At 41.3% G+C, this 20,055-nt stretch overlaps 1 protein-coding gene across 3 annotated transcripts in view; it reads left to right on the forward strand.

Moving 5' to 3' along the window:
• Nucleotides 1-1,655: 1,655 nt before the first annotated feature.
• The window catches only part of CASP8AP2 (caspase 8 associated protein 2), a 49,544-nt gene continuing 31,144 nt past the window's right edge, over nucleotides 1,656-20,055 (forward strand). The window contains exons 1-2 of one of the 3 annotated variants that reach the window (XM_064288972.1): nucleotides 1,658-1,764; nucleotides 11,898-12,027. The gene's annotated coding sequence lies outside the window, so the exon portion shown is untranslated. Of the gene's footprint in view, nucleotides 1,765-11,897; nucleotides 12,028-20,055 lie in introns of all 3 variants that reach the window. The other 2 variants (XM_023543781.2, XM_003404344.4) reach the window with 2 other exon arrangements.

Here is a 20,055-nt window from a genome sequence, read left to right on the forward strand (position 1 = left end):
GATTGGAGGAAGACTCATTAACAACCTACAATACGCAGATGACACAACCTTGCTTGCTGAAAGTGAAGAGGACTTGAAGCACTTACTGATGAGGATGAAAGACAATGGTTTTCAGTATGGATTGCACCTCAACAACAACAACAAAAAAAACAGAAATCTTCACAACTTGGACCAACAAGCACCATCATAATAAATGTAGGAAATATTGAAGTTGTCAAGAATTTAATTTTACATTGACCCATGGTCAACACCCGTTAGGAAATCAAAGTATGTGTTGCATTGGGTAAATCTGCTGCAAAAGACTTCTTTGAATTGCTAAGAGCAAAGGTGTCACTTTGAGTACTAAGGTGCACGTGACCCAAGCCATGGTGTTTTCAGTTGCATCATGTGTATGTGAAAGCTGGATGATGAATAAGGAAAACCAAAGAAGGATTGATGCCTTTGAATGCGTTTGTGAAGAATATTGAATATACAGTGGATTGCCAAAAGAAAGAACAAACTTGTGCTGGAAGAAGTACAGTCAGAATGCTCCTTAGAAGCAAGGATGGCGAGACTTTGTCTTACATACTTTGGACATGTTATCAGTAGGGACTGGTCCCTGGAGAAGGACATCATGCTTCATAGAGGGTCAGGGAAAAGAGGAAGACCCTCAAGGAGGTGGACTGACACAGTGGCTGCAACAATGAGCCCAAATATAGCAAAGATTTTGAGAATGTGGAGGACTGGGTAGCGTTTCTTCTGTTGTTCTGTTACACATAGGGCTGCTACCAGTCTAGCCAACTGGAGGGCACCTAACAACAACAGCAACAGTGAGTTGGAATCTACTCCAGGGGGCCCAACAACAACAAAATGGACAAATGGGTGGAAGGGGCTAGGAATCAAGGTGGGGAGACTCTAGATGATGTAACCAAAAGTGGCTTTACTTCCCAACAACCAAGGGCACAGGCCCTTCTTTCTGGCTTCCACAAGTTCTAAGAGACAATTCAGGTATTTTATCCTTTAAAAAGTTTTCTACTCCCTTCCACCCCACTAGTCTGGTATCCCATTCTCAGAGCTCCCAAAACCCAGGGCTAAATTGTTTGCCTATTATCCAGAAGGGAAAGCCCGGTGGTGTAGTGGTTAAGTGCTATGGCTGCTAACCAAAGGATCAGCAGTTCGAATTCGCCAGGCGCTCCTTTGAAATTCTATGGGGCAGTTTTACTCTGTCGGAATCGACTAAGCGACACTGGGTTTTTTACTGGGTTTATCATCCAGAAAGGCAGCAGAGGGCGAAGAACAATGTTTATTCGTAGTAATCGATCCAGCGCCCAACACCATGTCTAGTATACAGCTGATTCTGAATAGAATTTGTAGAATAAAGACTATGAGTCCTAATGGACTAGACCACAACGGGTTTTGGTTCTCACGGTTTACTTTCTCTTTCATTAGTTTCTCCCAGACTCCACCCCTGCTCCGCTCAGTCCCCGCCCCTTCCGCAGTGAAGCCCCGCCCCATCCTTCGTCTCCTTCAGCATAGGCCCCGCCTCTTTCCCTTAAGACTCACTGAAGGCTACGGAAGTTTGGCGCCAACCGTGTTTTTTTTTTTTGCCCTCCTAAAGGCGGGAACTAGTTATGTGCGCCGGGACGCGCCTTGCGTCTGATCTGATTGGCCTTGCATGCTCAGTCCCTCCTCCGTGCCCTGACTGCGCTCTGACATTGGTGGAAATGCCAGGGAACCCTCAGTGTCCAGAAAGGAGCCGGGGTTATTGTGGGCCGAACAAGACGGGTAAGTTGCTGTGAGGGTCTCGTCTGAGCAGGGTTGCTGGTTTAAAGGCTGCATGGCGCGGTAGTGCCCGCTGGGGGCCTGGCGGCCTCCGGAGAGCCAGAGAGTCGGAAGGCGACCACCTGAGGCGGCAGAGCCGGTGGGGGAAGGGCTGCGCCTGACAGCCGAGGGACTCAGGTAGCCGCATTCCCGCCGCCCACGGGTGCAGCTTCTGGGCTACCATTCCGCGTCCCTATGTCGTTTCCCGAGATGGTCCGGGCGCGGGTTGGGAGCCAGTTAACGCAGGAATTGCCCTTCCGACCGCTTCTGCAGCCCTCCACTCGAAAAACCGATATTGCCTTGGGGTGTAATCTTAAAAGCTTTCGGAAGGGGTTCCCTGGAGGAGTGGGTTTTTCTGAGTCTGCGGTGGTCATTGATGTTAGTTGTTTTCGAGACTGTTACCCCGGAGAAGTTATTTATTGGATCTCTTCAGCGCCTAGAACCTTGCTCGACTTGCAGTAGGCCTCTAACTCGGATGGGAATGTGGAATACACAGGCTTTAAGGATATGTGCATCAGGGGTCAAGTTGGTTTTGACTCTGCTTGTTCTTCCCCGTTCTCCACAGCTCCAGCTCCAGACCTTTCGCCTCTCAAGGCTCCTCCCCCATCGCAGCTCCTCTCTGGTTGGAGGAGGAGAGTGGCTTTCAGAGCAAGAATTTTCTTTCTTCCCCAGATTATCTTCTCCCTCCGTATTTTACAAGAGGTGGTCCCATTTCAAAAGCAAAAAAATTTCACTCTAATGAATATTTTTAATTTTGCTCATTTGCTTTTGGAAATAGACTTCGGAATCTCACCTCACCTCTGCTACTTACCAGTTGTTTAATCTTGGTCAGATTTCTTTATCGCCTGTGTCTGTTTCCTCGTCTGTAAAATGGGGAATAGCCTGTGCCTCATAGGACTTTTGGGAGGATTTAAAGTGAGTAATGCATTTAGAGATTTAGGCCAGTGCCTGGCATATAGTGTATGGTATATGGTAGCTTTTGGTATTATTTTCCCCATACATCATCTTTCTGAATCTTGCTGTATTTGCCTTTCCCACGGCCTAAAAATACAGGCTTACCTTCTCTTTTTCCCTTTTTTTCTCTGTAAGTGCTTGTTTCTTTCCCTCAATTTAAAAAAAGAAAACTTCCTTTTAGACTGCCTTTAAAACATTGTCTTATCACAAAAGGCTGGGTGATCCTTCCCTCATCTGCTTCACCTTCACATCTGAATCTTTTGAAATCAGAAGATTATGAGTGACCTTGGCACACTTTTATTTTATTGTCATGGTTCTTAACTTTTTAAACCCTGTCTCTACACTTGTCACAGGTGTAACCCTCAGTTGGTGGAAGGTGAGAGCATGTGTGAAAAAGTCCCCCTCTTCCCAAAAGATTTTTTTTTTTTTTAATTGTTCTTTAGATGAAGGTTTACAGAACTAACTAGTTTCTCATCAAATGGTACACACATTGTTCTATGACATTGGTTAACAATCCCATGACATGTCAATACTCTCCCTTCTCAACTCTGGATTCCTTATTACCAGCTTTCCTTTCCTTCCTGCCTTCCAGTCTGTGCCCCAGGGCTGGTACGCCCCTTTAGTCTTGTTTTGTTCCATGAGCCTGTTCAGTCTTTGGTGAAGGTTGAACCTCAGGAGTGACTTAATTACTGAGCTGAAAGGGTGTCCGGGGGCCATACTTTCAGGGTTTCTCCAGCCTCTGTCAGGCCAGTAACTCTCATCTTTCTTTTTGAGTTAGATAGTTTGTTCTACATTTTTCTCCAGCTCTGTCCAGGACCCTCTATGGTGATACCTGTCAGATCAGTCCGTGGTGGTAGCTGGGCTCCAGTTGTGCCATGGAGGCCATGGTAGATGTGGTCCATTAGTTCTTTGGATTAATCTTCCCCTCGTATCTAGTTTTTTTCATTTTTCCTTGCTCCGGAAGGGCTGAGACCTAGATAGAGTATCCTGGATGTCCACTTACAGGCTTTTAAGACCCTATGCGCTACTCATCAAAGCTGGTTATAGAACAATTTATAAACTATGTTATGCCATTTGAGCTAGATGTTCCCTGAGACCATGGTCCCCACAGCCCTCAGCCCAGCAATTTGGTCCCTCAGGGAGTTTGGATGCGTCTCTGGAGCTACCATGACCTTGCCATGTACAGGTTGTGCTGGTTTCGCCACTATTGTGTACTGTCTTACCCTTCACCAGTGGTTAAGAGCTACGGCTACTAACCGAAAGGTCGGGAGTTCGAATCCAACAGACGTTTCTTGGAAACTCTGGGGTAGTTCTACTCTGTCCTATAGGGTGGCTATGAGTCAGAATCGACTCTGTGGCAGTGGGGTTTTTTTTTTTTTTTTTTTGGTCTAATCCCCAAGCCTCCCCTCCATAGTAACCATCAAAGATGGTTTCTTCCTGTGTGTAAACCTTTTCATAAGTTTTTACAGTAACTGTCTCATACAATGTTTATCCTTTTGTGATTGACTTATTTCACTTGGCATAATGCCCTCCAGATTTGTTCATGTTATGAGATGCTTCACAGATTCATCGTTGTTCTTTATCATTGGATAATACTCCGTTGTGTGTATGTACCAGAGTTTGTTTATCCATTCGTCTTTTGAGGGCATCTAGGTTGTTGCCATCTTTTTGCTATTGTAAACAATGCTGCAATGAACATGGGTGTGCCAAAAGACTCAGATAAATACTCTTTGTTCCTTCCCTCCCTTCCTGGAGAATCACTGACATTTGTGATTTCAAGAGTGTAATTTCACCTATCACCAAGACACTGATGATTCCCAAATCATTCCTACCAGTAGCCTTCTGTGCTGCATACTCCAGTTTCCAACTGCCTATTAGACATTTTTTTAATATAATTTTCATTGTGCTTTAAGTGAAAGTTTACAAATCAAGTCAGTCTCTCACACAAAAACCCATATACACCTTGCTACACACTCCCAGTTACTTTCCCCCTAATGAGACAGCCCGCTCTCTCCCTCCACTCTCTCTTTTCACGTCCATTTCGCCAGCTTCTAACCCTCTGCACTCTCTCATCTCCCCTCCAGGCAGGAGATGCCAACGTAGTCTCAGTAGTCTACCTGATCCAAGAAGCTCACTCCTCAGCAGCATCCCTCTCCAACCCATTGTCCAGTCCAGTCCATGCCTGAAGAGTTGGCTTCAGGAATGGTTCCTGTCCCAGGCCAACAGAAGGTCTGGGCGCCGTGACCACCGGGGTCCTTCTAGTCTCAGTCAGACCATTAAGTCTGGTCTTATGAGAATTTGGGGTCTGCACCCCACTGATCTCCTGCTCCCTCAGGGGTTCTCTGTTGTGTTCCCTGTCAGGGCAGTCATCGGTTATAGCCGGGCACCATCTAGTTCTTCTGGTCTCAGGCTGATGTAGTCTCTGGTTCATGTGGCCCTTTCTGTCTCTTGGGTTAATAGTTATCGTGTGACTTCGGTGTTCTTCATTTTCCTTTGATCCAGGTGGGTTGAGACCAATTGATGCATCTTAGATGGCTGCTTGCTAGTGTTTAAGACCCCAGATGCCACTCTTCAAAGTGAGATGCAGAATGTTTTCTTAATAGATTTTATTCTGCCAATTGACTTAGATGTCCCCTGAAACCATGGTCCCCAGACCCCTGCCCCTGCTATGCTGGCCTTTGAAGCATTCAGTTTATTCAGGAAACTTCTTTGCTTTTGGTTTAGTCCAGTTGTGCTGACCTCCTCTTTATAATGTGCTATCTTTCCCTTTACCTAAAGTAGTTCCTATCTACTATCTAGTTAGTGAATGCCTCTCTCCCACCCTCCCTCCCTCCCTCCCTCCCCCTTCTCATAACCACAAAAGAATGTTTTCTTCTCAGTTTAAACTGTTTCTCAAGTTCTTATAATAGTGGTCTTATACAATATTTGTCCTTTTGCAACTAATTTCACTCAGCATAATGCCTTCCAGGTTCCTCCATGTTATGAAATGTTTCAGAGATTCCTCACTGTTCTTTATTGTTGTGTAGTATTCCATTGTGTGAACATACCATAATTTATTTATCCATTCATCCATTGCTGAGCACCTTGGTTGCTTCCATCTTTTTGCTATTGTAAACAGTGCTGCAGTAAACATGGGTGTGCATATATCTGTTTGTGTAAAGGCTCTTATTTCTCTAGGATATATTCCAAGGAGTGGAATTGCTGGATCGTATGGTAGTTCTATTTCTAGTTTTTTAAGGAAGCGCCAAATTGATTTCCAAAGTGGTTGTACCATTTTATATTCCCACCAGCATAAGTGCATAAGTGTTCCAATCTCTCCACAGCCTCTCCAACATTTATTATTTTGTGTTTTTTGGATTAATGGCAGCCTTGTTGGAGTGAGATGAAATCTCATTGTAGTTTTGATCTGCATTTCTCTAATGGCTAATGATCGTGAACATTTCCTCATATATCTCTTAGCTACCTGAATGTCTTCTTTAGTGAAGTGTCTATTCATATCTTTTGCCCATTTTTTAACTAGGTTATTTGTCTTTTTGTAGTTGAGTTTTTGCAGTATCATGTAGATTTCAGAGATCAGGCGCTGATCAGAAATGTCATAGCTAAAAACTTTTTCCCAGTCAGTAGGTAGTCTTTTTACTCTTTTGGTGAAGTCTTCGGATGAGCACAGGTGTTTGATTTTTAGGAGCTCCTAGTTATCTAGTTTTTCTTCTACATTCTTAATAATGTTTTGTATACTGTTTATGCCATGTATTACAGCTCCTAACGTTGTCCCTATTTTTTCTGCCATGATCTTTATGGTTTTAGATTTTATATTTGGGTCTTTGATCCATTTTGAGTTAGTTTTTGTGCATGGAGTGAGGTATGGGTCTTGTTTCATTTTTTTGCAGATGGATATCCAGTTATGCCAGCACCATTTGTTAAAAAGACTGTCTTTTCCTATTTAACTGTTTTGGGGCCTTTGTCAAATATCATCTGCTCATATGTGGATGGATTTACGTCTGGATTCTCAATTCTGTTCCATTGGTCCATGTATCTGTTGTTGTACCAGTACCAGGCTGATTTGACTACTGTGGCGGTATAATAGGTTCTAAAATCAGGTAAAGTAAGGCCTCCCACTTTGTTCTTCTTTTTCAGTAATGCCTTATTTATCTGGGGCCTCTTTCCCTTCCATATGAAGTTGGTGATTTGTTTCTCTATCTCATTAAAGAATGTTGTTGGGATTTGGATTGGAATTGCATTAAATGTATAGATCGCTTTTGGTAGAATAGACATTTTTATAATGTTAAGTCTTCCTATCCACAAGCAAGGTATGTTTTTCCACTTATGTAAGTCTCTTTTGGTTTCTTACAGAAGTATACTGTAGTTTTCTTTGTATAAGTCTTTTACATTTCTGGTAAAATTCATTCCTAAGTATTTTATCTTCTTTGGGGGCTACAGTAAATGGCATTGATTTGGTGATTTCCTCTTCAATGTTCTTTTTGTTGGTGTAGAGGAATCCAGCTGATTTTTGTATGTTTATCTTGTATCCCGATACTCTGCTGAACTCCTCTTATTAGTTTCAGTAGTTTTCTGGAGGATTCCTTAGGGTTTTCTGTGTATAAGATCATGTCATCTGCAAATAGGGATATTTTTACGTCTTCCTTGCCAATCTGGATGCCCTTTATTTCTTTATCTAGCCTAATTGCTCTGGCTAGGACCTCCAACACAGTGTTGAATAAGAGCAGTGATAAAGGGTATCTTTGTCTGGTTCCTGATCTCAGTGGGAGTGCTTTCAGACTCTCCATTTAGGGTGATGTTGGCTGTTGGCTTTGTATAAATGCCCTTTATTATGTTGAGGAATTTTCCTTCTATTCCTATTTTGCTGAGAGTTTTTATCATGAATGAGTGTTGAACTTTGTCAAATGCCTTTTCTGCATCAATTGATAAAATCATGTGATTCTTTTGTTTTATTTATGCGATGGTTTACATTCATTGTTTTCTTAATGTTGAACCATCCGGGCATACCTGGTATGAATCCCACTTGGTCATGGCAAATTATTTTTTTGATATGTTGTTGAATTCTATTGGCTAGAATTTTGTTGAGGATTTTCGCATATACGTTCATGAGAGATATAGGTCTATAGTTTTCTTTTCTTGTGGTGTCTTTACTTGATTTTGGTATCAGGGATGTGGTGGCTTCATAGAATGAGTTTGGTAGTATTCTGTCCTCTTCTATGCTCTGAAATACTTTTAGTAGTAGTGGTGTTAAGTCTTCTCTGAAAGTTTGGTGGAACTCTGCAGTGAAGCCCTCCGGACCGGGGATTTTTTTTGTTGGGAGCTTTTTGATTACCTTTTCAATCTCTTCTTTTGTTATGGGTCTATTAAGTTGTTCTACCTCTGTTTGTGTTAGTTTAGTTAGGTAGTGTGTTTCTAGGAATTCATCCATTTCTTCAAGGTTTTCAAATTAGTTGGAGTACAGTTTTTCATAGTAATCTGATATGATTCTTTTCATTTTAGTTGGGTCTGTTGTAGTATCGCCCATCTCATTTCTTATTTGGGTTATTTGCTTCCTCTCCTGTTTTTCTTTTGTCAGTTTGGCCAATGGTTTATCAATTTTGTTGAGTTTTTCAAAAAACCCGCTTTTGGTCTTGTTAATTCTTTCAACTGTTTTTCGGTTTGCTATTTCATTTAGTTCAGCTCTAATTTTTATTGTTTGTGTTCTCCTCGTGCCTGTGGATTTCTTTTGTTGCTTTCTTTCTATTTGTTCAAGTTGTAGGGATAATTCTCTGATTTGGGCCCATTCTTCTTTTTGAATGTGTGCATTTATTGATATAAATTGGCCTTTGAGCACCGCTTTTGTTGTGTCCCAAAGGTTCTGATAGAAAGTGTTTTCATTCTCATTGGATTCTCTGAATTTCTTTATTCCATCCTTAATGTCTTCCATAATCCAGTCTTTTTTGAGCAGGGTGTTGTTCAGTTTCTAAGTGTTTGATTTCTTTTCCCTGCTTTTCCTGTTATTGATTTCAGCTTTTATGGCCTTATGGTCAGAGAAGATGCTTTGTAATATTTCAATGTTTTGGATCCTGCTAAGGCTTTATTAAGGCTTGCTTTATGACCTAATATGTGGTTATCCTAAAGAATGTTCCAAGTGCACTAGAAAAGAAAGTGTACTTGGTTGCTGTTGGGTGTAGTGTTCTGTATGTGTCTACGAGGTCAAGTTGGTTGATCTGAACAGTTAGATCTTCCATGTCTTTATTGAGCTTCTTTCTGAATGTCCTGTCCTTCACCGAAAGTAGTGTGTTGAAGTCTTCTGCTATTATTGTGGAGCTGTCGATCTCACTTTTCAATGCTGATAGAGTTTGTTTTATGTATCTTGCAGCCCTGTCATTGGGTGCATAAATATTTAATATGGTTCTATCCTCTTGGTGTATTGTCCCTTTAATCCTTATATAGTGTCCTTCCTTATCCTTTATGATGGATTTAACTTTAAAGTCTATTTTGTTGGAAATGAATATTGGTACTCCTGCTCTTTTTTGATTGTTGTTTGCTTGATATACTTTTTTCCATCCTTTGAGGTTCAGTTTGTTTATGTCTGTAAGTCTAAGGTGTGTCTCTTGTAGGCAGCATATAGACGGGTCTTGTTTTTTAATCCACTCTGTCACTCTGTGTCTCTTTATTGGTGCATTTAGTCCATTTATATTCAGGGTAATTATGGATAGGTATGAATTTAGTGCTATCATTATCATGTCTTTTTTTTGTGTGTTGTTGACAGTTTCCTTTTCCCACTCAATTTTATGTGCTGAGTATATTTTCTTCGTATATTGTCCTTTTCTCATATTTGTTGTTGATTTTGTTTCTGCTGTGTGTCTATTTCTCCCTTATATTTTATTTTGATGAGTAGGGTAGTTTGTCTCCCGTGTGGTTATCTTATTATTTACCTCTATTTTTCTAAATTTACACCTAACTTTTATTTCTTTGTATCGCTGTATCTTCCTTTTCATATGGAAGGTGTATGATTACATTTCTTAGTCCCTCTTTATTATTTTAATGTTGTCTTCTTTTATACAATAACATTGCTGTTACCCTGTTTTGGGTTTTTTTTTTTTTTTTTAATAATCTTGCTTTGTTTTTTTTTTTATTTCCCTGTCTGGGTTGACTTCTGGTTGCTCTGCCCAGTGTTCTAGTCTTGGGTCGATACCTGATATTATTGATTTTCTAACCAAAGAACTCCCTTTAGTATTTCTTGCAGTTTTGGTTTGGTTTTTACGAATTCCCTCAACTTGTGATTATCTGGAAATGCCTTAATTTCACCTTCATATTTAAGAGACAGTTTTGCTGGATATATGATTCTTGGCAGGCAATTTTTTTCCTTCAATTTTTAAAATATGTTATCCCATTGCCTTCTTGCCTGCATGGTTTCTGCCGAGTAGTCCGAGTTTATACTTATTGGCTCTCCTTTGTAGGTGGGCTTTTTGTTTATCCCAGACTGTGCTTATAATTCTTTGTCTTTGGTTTTGGCAAGTTTGATTATAATATGTCTTGGTGACTTTCTTTTCAGTTCTACCTTACATGGAGTTTGATGATCATCTTGGATAGATATCTTCTCATCTTTCACAATATCAGGGAAGTTTTCTGCCAACACATGTTCAACAATTCTCTCTGTATTTTCTGTTATCCCTCCCTGTTCTTGTACTCCAATCACTTGTAGGTGATTTCTCTTGATAGAGTCCCACATGATTCTTAAGGTTTCTTCATTTTTTAAAATTCTTTTATCTGATTTTCCTTCAAATATATTAGTGCCAAGTGATTTATCTTCGCGTTCAGAAATTCTAGCTTCTACTTGCTCAATTCTGCTCCTCTGACTTTCTATTGAGTTGTCCACTTTTGTAATTTTATTGTTAATCTTCTGAATTTCTGATTGCTGTCTATGGATTTTTCCAGCTTATTAAATTTTTCATTATGTTCCTGAATAAGCTTTCTATTTTCTTCAGTTGCTTTATCTGTGTGTTCCTTGGCTTGTTCTGCATATTGCCTCATTGCCTTCCTGATGTCTTGAAGGGTTCTGTATATTAAACTTCTGTATTCTGGTTCTGGTAATTCCAGGAATGCACTTTCATCTAGAAGATCCCTGGATTCTTTGTTTCAAGATCCTGTTGAGGTGATCATGGTCTATTTCTTTATGTGACTTGATATTGAATGTTGTCTCCGAGCCATCTATAAGTTATCGTATTAGTTTATGCTTGCTTACTGTGTTGTAGCTGCTTACTTTGTTTTGTTTTGGTATACTCCTATGGTTTGCTTGAGTGAGCTAGCTTGATTATTTTCTCCTTTGGAGCTCTGGTGTCCTGTCCCCAGCTGGCTAGAGCTGTTCTCAGGTATATCAGTCTAGGAGTCCATTCAGTACTGTTGTATGAATTCAGCTCAGGTTTCCAGGTAGCTGATCATCAGGTATGTGGCACAGTCTCTGTCCTACAGTCTTAGAGGGGCAGGAGTGATTGGCGTATATACCCGTATCTGATTGCAGCACGGGGTCATGCTGTGAACAAGGGAAGGGGCTGAGAACCGACCCTCGAGTGTCTCTGAGGAAAACACGTCCCTGTTCCCTAGAGTGTGCTGGTGGGTGGGTTCTGCAGAGGGAGCATGGGGACCCAAGGTTTTTGGTTGTAAGGACTGGGAGGTACCAGTTATCTTTGGACCCCTCTTGCTTGTGGCTGGGTGACTTGAGTGGAGCTACCAGTCCTTAGGTCCCTGATATGGGTAGGTGAGGTCCTTGTTTAATAGGCAAAGCAATGTCAAACGTCAAACACCCACCTCTCCACCACACAGCTGAAATGGTTGGAGTTTGCCAACAAGGGCCTATTCTCCCGAAATAGGCCCACACAGGTCCATGCAGAAGGGAAAGGTGCTCAAGGTCGATGGACAGTTTATGCCTGGACAGGAGCCGCTTCTGTCTTGAGCTCCCCTGGTTAATGGAGCTAGCAAATTATCTCTTCCCCCCAGTTGCAATTTTTTTCCTTCCCCTAGGTGGGAGGATGGCTCTAGGTGCTTAACAGGGCATATCTTAGGCCCAGGGATTCAGCCGCTGAAGCTGGCTTGGGGGTGGGGGGGACGCGGTAAAATATAGGCAAGTACTTAGCTTTCGCTGAGAGTGCCGTTCTTCTCAGGTTCTGGAGGTATGAGTAGGCTATGCGGCTGGCTGCTTCTCCCTGAGGAAACTGTGGCCGAATGCTAGCACCAGCCCACCACCAACGCAGCTGCTCCAGGAATGGTGCCTGAGGGCTTCCTGTGATTCAGGTCCGGTAACTTCTCTCCACTCCTGAACGGTCTCTTCCTCCCCCTGCCCCTCAGTTCGTTGTCTAAGCATGTCTTTGATGCTCAGGGCTCTCGGCTTGTCACAAATATACTCATTTCACTTGTTTTTTTGGATCTTTGTTGTAAAGAGTGCTTGCTGGAAGCATCTGTCTATTCCGCCATCTTGGCTTTGCCTTCCAATTAGACATTTTTACCAAATGTCCCACAGATAATTCAACATGTTGATTGTGGTTTTCCATCTCAGTTAAAAGTGTGACCATCCACCTTGTTATCAAAGCTAAGAACTTCAGAGTCCTTAGCAAGTTGGACATTTCATGAATTCCATAGGTCTTTAAATTTTTTATTACCTCCTGTCTTAGTTATCTATGGCTGCTGTAACAGAAATACCATAGTGGATGGCTTTGACGAAGAGGAATTTATTCTCTCACAGCCTAGGAGGCTAGAAGTCCAAATTTAGGGTGCATCTCTGGGGAAGGTCCTCGTCATTAAACTTCACCTGGTTTAGGAGCTTCTTAGTGTAGGGACTCTGAGCCCAAAGAATATGTTCAGTCCTGGCTCTTCTTGCTTGGTGGTAATGAGATCCCTCTCCTTGCTCCTCTCTTTGACATCTCAAAAGAGATTGACTCAAGATACAGTCTCATCCTGTAGATTGTGTCCTGCCTCATTAAAATAACTGCCTCTAATCCTGCCTTCTTAACATCACAGAGATAAGATTTACAACGCATAGGAGAATCACATCAGATCGCAAAATGGTGGACAACCACACAATACTGGGAATCATGGCCTAGCCAAGTTGCCACACATGCTGGGGGGACACAGTTGAACCCATAACACCTACCAATATGCCATACCCTGTGCTGAGAACTGGAAATATACTGGTGGACAGAATAGAGCTGGTCCAGGTTTTCATAGAGTTTACAGTCCAGTGGGTGAGATGAACATTTCTTCAGGAGCCTCACAAAAAATGTAATCATAAACTGTGATAGGCCATCTGGGAAAAGAATACAGTGGTATAAAAATATGTAACAAGAGAGTCTGTGCTGGTGGGAAGGAGGGTGACCAGGGAATGCACAAATAATTCTTTAAGTCAAAATATCAAGGTGAGTTAACTTAAGGGAGAGTGTCAAGGAAGGAGCACTGTTTGCAGAGGCCTATGGTGCGAAGGAACAAATAGCATGTTCAAGGAGCTGAAAGAAGGCCAGTGTTGTCAAAGCAGACTGCTGGGGAATGGGGAAGAATAATGGAGGCTGAGGCTGGAGGGGTGGGCAGAGAGGCCAGGTCATGCAGGCCTTTGCAAGTAGAATTGTGACAAAATTTGGTCTTTATCCTAAGAGCAACAAGACACACTGTAGGATTTTAACCAGAGGAGGGAACATGACCAGATTTTGAAAAGACAATTTAGTCTGTGGTATGAAGAACAAATTGATATGGAGAAGAGTGGACATTTATTTGAAGACCTTTTCCATCATTAAGTCTTGTTGATTGTACTACAGAAATCTATCAGATCTGCTTCTTGTCTTTATTTCCACTACTGCTGGCTTACAGTGACTTCTCATATTCTCCTGGACTGTTTTAATAGCCTTTCCTCTCTCCCTCGCCATTATATTTTCTATGCTCTTCTTGTCATTTAGATTTCTAAAATGCAGATTTGATCATGATATTTCGCTATTCCCTACTAGATGAAGTCTAAGTATTTTAAAATTAAGTCTCTTAATGGAGTTATAATACACTACCTAACTTTCTAAACTTCATTTCTCACGCCTTGCCTTTACACATTCTAATCTGTGAGTATTCATACCTGCACTTGCTTGTGAGCTTATGGATAGTTGTGGTAGGGGGCAAAGGTGGGGAGATGGTGTCAGGAAGTGTGTTTGACTGAACCTTGGGGCTTTTTAAATTGGATAGTGAGTGATGGGACTAGAAAGGCAGGTGATGGTGTATATCAAGTTAAGAGGTTTTTTTTTATTCATAGATGTTGGGAAGTAATGGAAAGTTTTTGAGCAGGAAGTAATCAGTAGGATTGGTTTAGAAGAACTAACCAGCAGTTGTGTGTAGCATGTAGTTGGAATCGGGAGACATTTAGGTAGTGTTACAAATTGAATTGTGTCCCCCCAAAAATATGTGTTGTAAATCCTACTCTACCTGTGGTTATAATCCCATTTGGGAATAGGATTTTCTTTGTTATATTCATGAAGCAGTATTAAAACCCCAAAAAAAGTGTAGACCAAAAAACCCATTGCCATCAAGTTCATTCTGACCCATAGCGACCATAGAGGGCAGAGTAGAAGTGCCCCATAGGGTTTCCAAGGAGTGACTGGTGGATTTGAATTGCCCATCTTTTGGTTAGCAGCCGTATCACTTAACCAGTGCATCACCAGGGCTCCAAGTTAGTGTAGGGAGTGTGTTAAGTCAATCTCTTTTGAGATTTAAAAGAGTAGATTAAGCAAGCATCAAAAGAGCACAGATGGGGGAAGATAGATGCCACACCATATGAAACCTCCAAGGAACCAAGAGAACAAAGCTGAAAAGAGACAAGGACCTTCCCCCAGAGCCAAAAAGAAAGCCTCCCCCTAGAGCTGATGCCCTGAGTTCAAACTTCTAGCCTCCTAATCTGAGAAAATACATTTCTTTTAAAGCCACCCACTTGTGGCATTTCTGTAACAGCAGCACTAGATAACTAAGACAGTAGCTATAGTGGTGACCTGAAATAAATTGAAATGGAAAGGAGCGGGGATAGATGGGATATTACGGAATGTCAGTGCTACTTAAAAAAGCAGAGATGTCAGGGGGTGAGCAGATGTTGATGGATCTTTTAGTTTCTTTGTTTTGAACTTGGTGGGTTTGTGCTTACAGGAATGTGTTTATTAAGTTTTAGCATCTTGTTGCTGACTTTTGTATTTTAGTACAAGCAGTTCATGGTTTTTAAGCACTCTGAAGGGGCAGTAGAAGAGTGTAGATCTGATCTGGTACTCCTACTTCTTGTGGCAATACTTGCTCACCCACTATCACCCACCTCCGCCTTGTTTTTGCTCAGCAATTGTTCAACGCAAGGAGATACCTTTTGCTTTTGCAGTTGTAGAAAATAAGGTGCCAGTGCCCAGGAGTTCATCATCTTAGGAGAGTGTTGTGGGGAAACAGCTTTCACCAACACCTCCTACAACAAAGAGATTTTTATTGTGACATAATAAAAACAAGTTGGGAAATGGGCTGCAAGCACTCTGGCTATGAACAGACCAAAATACAACAAAGTACAATCTTTAAATGTTTTTAATACAATTTTGACAGGTGCCGATTCATTATAAGTAAATTACTTACAGACTATGATTTGTTAAAGACAAAGAACTAATATCATGATTGGATGACCTTTTCCTTTTCTAACAATTTGGTTTCTGGGCTCAGGGGTCCTGGGCCTATCATATAATGGTAATTTTTTATTTGATATGTGGGCTACATACAATATTGGATAGATTTTTAACTCATTTCCTGAGGTAAATCATTATTTAGCTTTGGTATGTATGTCCACTGTCAGTTGAACTGGTTAGAGCACTCTGTCCCACTCGTTTGATGCAGTTTCCTATTGTTTTAAGCTTTTCAGATTCTGACAGACAAGGTGGTCTCTGGTGGTTATGGCCTTCTGTGATTAGGTTAACCCTTTATCAAAAGTATTCAAATACGTTTTTATTAGTGCCCACTTATTGTTGTTATTGTTAGGTGCTGTCCACATGGTTTCAACTCATAGTGACCCTGTGTACAACAGAACAAAATACTGCCCAGTCTTACACTATCTTCACAATCATTGTTATGCTTAAGCCTGTGGTTGCAGCCACTGTGTCATTCTATCTCATTGAGAGTCTTCCTCTTTTTCGCTGACCTCCTACTTTACCAACCATGATGTCCTTATCTGGGGTCTGGTCCCTCCTGATAACATGTCCAGAGTACATTTATAACGAGTTATGTGTTGAAATTGTAATAACCACAGCTCTGTGTCTTTAGGCCTATACTTTTCTTGGTAAACGAGACTAAGTGGGCTTTGAGTTGAGGGCCTGTGGGATCTTTTTTTTTTTTTTTTTTAATTTTATTGTGTTTTAGGTGAAAGTTTGCAGGGTAAATTAGTTTCTCATTCAGAGATTTATACACAGATTGTTTGATGGCATTGGTTGCAGTCCCCGCAATTTGTCAACACTCTCTTCATTTCCCTTTCCACCTCAAGTTCCCTGTGTCCATTTGCCCGGTTTTTCTGTCCCTGCTTTCTCATCTTTGTCTTTGGGCAGGTGTTGTCCCTTTAGTTTTGTATACTTGATTGAACTAAGAAGCATGTTTCTCATGTGTGTTACCACCTAATCTTTGGCAGAAAAGTGGACTTTGGGCGTGGCTTCAGTTCTGAGTTAGCAGGGTGTGGGGGGGGGCTGTAGTCTCGGGGTAAACAAATAATTTCTTTTATAAGGATCAGCGCAGAGCTGATTCCTATGAGGCAGAGGTTAAAGATGTCCCAAATGTTCAACTTTTTCAAGCTGCTGTACCACTCCATCTCTAACATCAACTGGTCCCTTTCCCCTCAGCACTCGTTCCCCCCACCCCCGTCTTTGAGTTCTCTAGTTCTCTGATTTGCTGCAGTGTCTTACAGAACTCACGAACTGTATAAAGAAAGTAGCTTACATGGTTGTGGAGGCTAACACGTCCCAAATTCGTGGGTCAGGCATAGGCTTCTCCCGATTCATGTGGCTGCAGGGTCTGACGAACCCAGACTGGCAGTTCAGATCACAGGCTGTTGGCTCACAAGGCTGCAGAAACTGGCGAATCAGGTCACAGGATAGGTCCCCAGCTCAAGGAGCTATAGAAGCAGGCAAAGGATCGGCAGGTCAGACAGTAAGCCTCTGGCTTAAGTTCTAAGAACCAGATGTCATTTGATCACGAACGGACATGGGAGCAGATGCAGAGAAAGTGAGCCTTGCCAGAATACACACATAAATCTTAGATGCAGGGTGCGCCCCAGAGAAAGGCATAACTTTAGTAAGGGTGAGACTTGAGTCATGTCCTCCTGCAAGGCTGCCACCCAAGACACACACTACATCAGTCTTGCCTCATCAACATGTAGAGGTCAGGATCCACAAAACATAAAATGGAGAACAACCATACAACATTGGGAATCGTGACCTAGCCAAGTTGACACATAACCCCAACCATCACAGGTTCCATATACCTTATTTACATATAGTCCCACTCAGTCATTGAATGTGAGTCACAAAGACCATAGCTAGAATGGCCGTATTAAGTAATTCATTGCACTGCACAAGAAGATTTTGGAAACTTCATCTGCTGATGTGGCATGACTTAAAATGAGAAGGAACAGCTGCAAACATCCATTAATAATAGGAATGTGGAATGTATGAAGTGTTAAGTCTAGGAAAAATGGAAATGGCCAAAAATGAAATGGAATGCATGAAGATCTATATCCTAGGTATTAGTGAGCTGAAATGGACTGGTATTGGCCATTTTGAATCAGGCAATCATATGGTCTATGCTGGAGATGACAAACTGAAGAGGAACAGCATCATATTCATCGTCAAAAATAACATTTCAAGACCTATCTTGAAGTACAGTGCTGTCAGTGATAGGATAATATCCACATGCCTACACAGGAGACCAGTTAATATGACTATTCAAATTTACTCACCACGACTAAGGCCAAAGATGAAGAAATTGAAGATTTTTACCAGCTTCTGTAGTCTGAAATTGATCAGACTTGCAGTTAAGGTACATTCATAATTACTGGTGATCGGAATGTGAAAGTTGGAAACAAAGAAGAAACAATAGTTGGAAAATATGGCCTTGGCGATAGAAACGATGCCGAGATCACATAATAGAATTTTGCAAGACCAATGACTTCTTCGTTGCAAATACCTCATTTTCAACAACAAAAATGATGACTATTTTTTTTTATACACATGGATCTTGCCAGATGGAACACACAGGAATCAAACTGACTATACCTGTGGAAATAGACGATGGAAACGCTCAGTATTACCAGTCAGAACAAGGCCAGGGTCCGACTGTGGAACAGATCATCAGTTGTGCATTTCCAAGTTCAAGTTGAAACTGATGAAAATTAGAACAAGTCCACAAGAGCCAAAGTATGACCTTGAGTATATCCCATCTGAATTTAGAGACTACCTCAAGAATGGATTTGACACATTGAACACTAATGACCGAAGACCAAACGAGTTGTGGAATGATATCATGGACCTCATACATGAAACAAGAGATCATTAAAAAGACAGGAAGAAAGAAAAGACCAAAATAGATGTCAGAATAGACTCTGAAACTTGCTCTTGAATGTTGAGTAGCTAATACAAAAGAAAGAAATGATAAAGTAAAAGAGCCGAACAGAAGATTTCAAAAGGAGGCATGAGAAGACCAAGTATTTTAATGAAAGGTGCAAAGACCTGGAGTTAAAAAACCAAAAGAGAAGAATACGCTTGGCATTTCTCAAGCGGAGAGAGCTAAAGAAAAAAATTGAAGCCTTGAGTTGCAATATTGAAGGATTCTAAGGGGAAAATATTGAAAGATGTAGGAAGCATCAAAAGAAGATGGAAGAAATACACAGAGTCACTATACCAAAAAGAATTGGTTGACATTCAGCCATTTCAGGAGGTTGCATATGATCAAGAACTGATGGTACTAAAGGAAGAGGTCCAAACTGGACTGAAGGCATTGGCGAAAAACAAGGCTCCAGGAATTGACAGAATACTAATTGAGATGTTTCAACAAGCAGATGCAGTACTGGAAGTGCAACTCGCCTATATCAAGAAATTTGGAAGGCAACTACCTGGCCAACTGACCGGAAAAAATCTATATTTATGCCTGTTCCCAAGAAAGGTAATTCAACTGAATGTGGAAATTATTGAACAATATCATTAGTATCACATACAAATAAAATTTTGCTGAAGATCATTCAAAAGCAGTTGCAGCAGTACATCTACAGGTAACTACCAGAAATTCAAACTGGATTCAGAAGAGGATATGGAACAAGGGATGTCACTGCTGATGTCAGATGGATCTGGCTGAAAGCAGAGAATACCAGAAGGATGTTTACCTGTGTTTTATTGACTATGCAAGGGCATTTGACTGTGTGGATCATAACAAATTATGGATAACATTGCAAAGAATGTGAATTCTAGAACACTTAATTGTGCTCATGTGGAACCTGTACATAGACAAAGAGGCAGTCGTTCAGACAAAACAAGGGGATACTGTGTGGTTTAAAGTCAAGAAAGGTGTGTGTCAGGGTTGTATCTTTTCACCATACCTATTCCGTCTGTATGCTAAGGAAATAATCCGAGAAGCTGAACTCTGAAGAATGGGGCACCAGGATTGGAGGAAGACTCATTAACAACCTGCGATATGCAGATGACACAACCCTGCTTGCTGAAAGTGAAGAGGACTTGAGGCACTTACTGATGAATGGTGATCAAAGACTACAGCCTTTAGTATGGATGACATCTCAACATCAAGAAAACAAAAAAACTCACAACTGAGCCGATAAGAAATATCATGATAAACATAGGAAATATTGAAATTGCCAAGGATTTCATTTTGCTTGGATCCATGGAAGCAGCAGTCAAGAAATCAAATGATGTATTGCGTTGGACAAATCTGCTGCAAAAAACCTCTTTGAAGTGCTAAAAAGCCAAGATGTTACTTTAAGGACCAAGATGCATCTTACCCAAGCCATGGTATTTTCGATTGCATCATATGCATGTGAAAGCTGGATGGTGAATAAGGAAGACTGAAGAAAAATTGATGCCTTTGAATTATGCTGTTGGTGAGGAATACTGAAGGTATCATGGACTGCCAGAAGAAGGAACAAATCTGTCCTGGAAGAAGTACAGCCAGATTACTCTTGGAAGCAAGGATGGCGAGACTTTGTCTCACATACTTTGGACATGTTACCAGTAGGGACCAGTCTCTGGTGAAGGACATCATGCTTGGTAAAGGAGATGGTTGTTGAAA

This window comes from Loxodonta africana, chromosome 1, assembly GCF_030014295.1.
Source record: "Loxodonta africana isolate mLoxAfr1 chromosome 1, mLoxAfr1.hap2, whole genome shotgun sequence".
In the NCBI taxonomy this organism is placed as follows: Eukaryota; Metazoa; Chordata; class Mammalia; order Proboscidea; family Elephantidae; genus Loxodonta; species Loxodonta africana.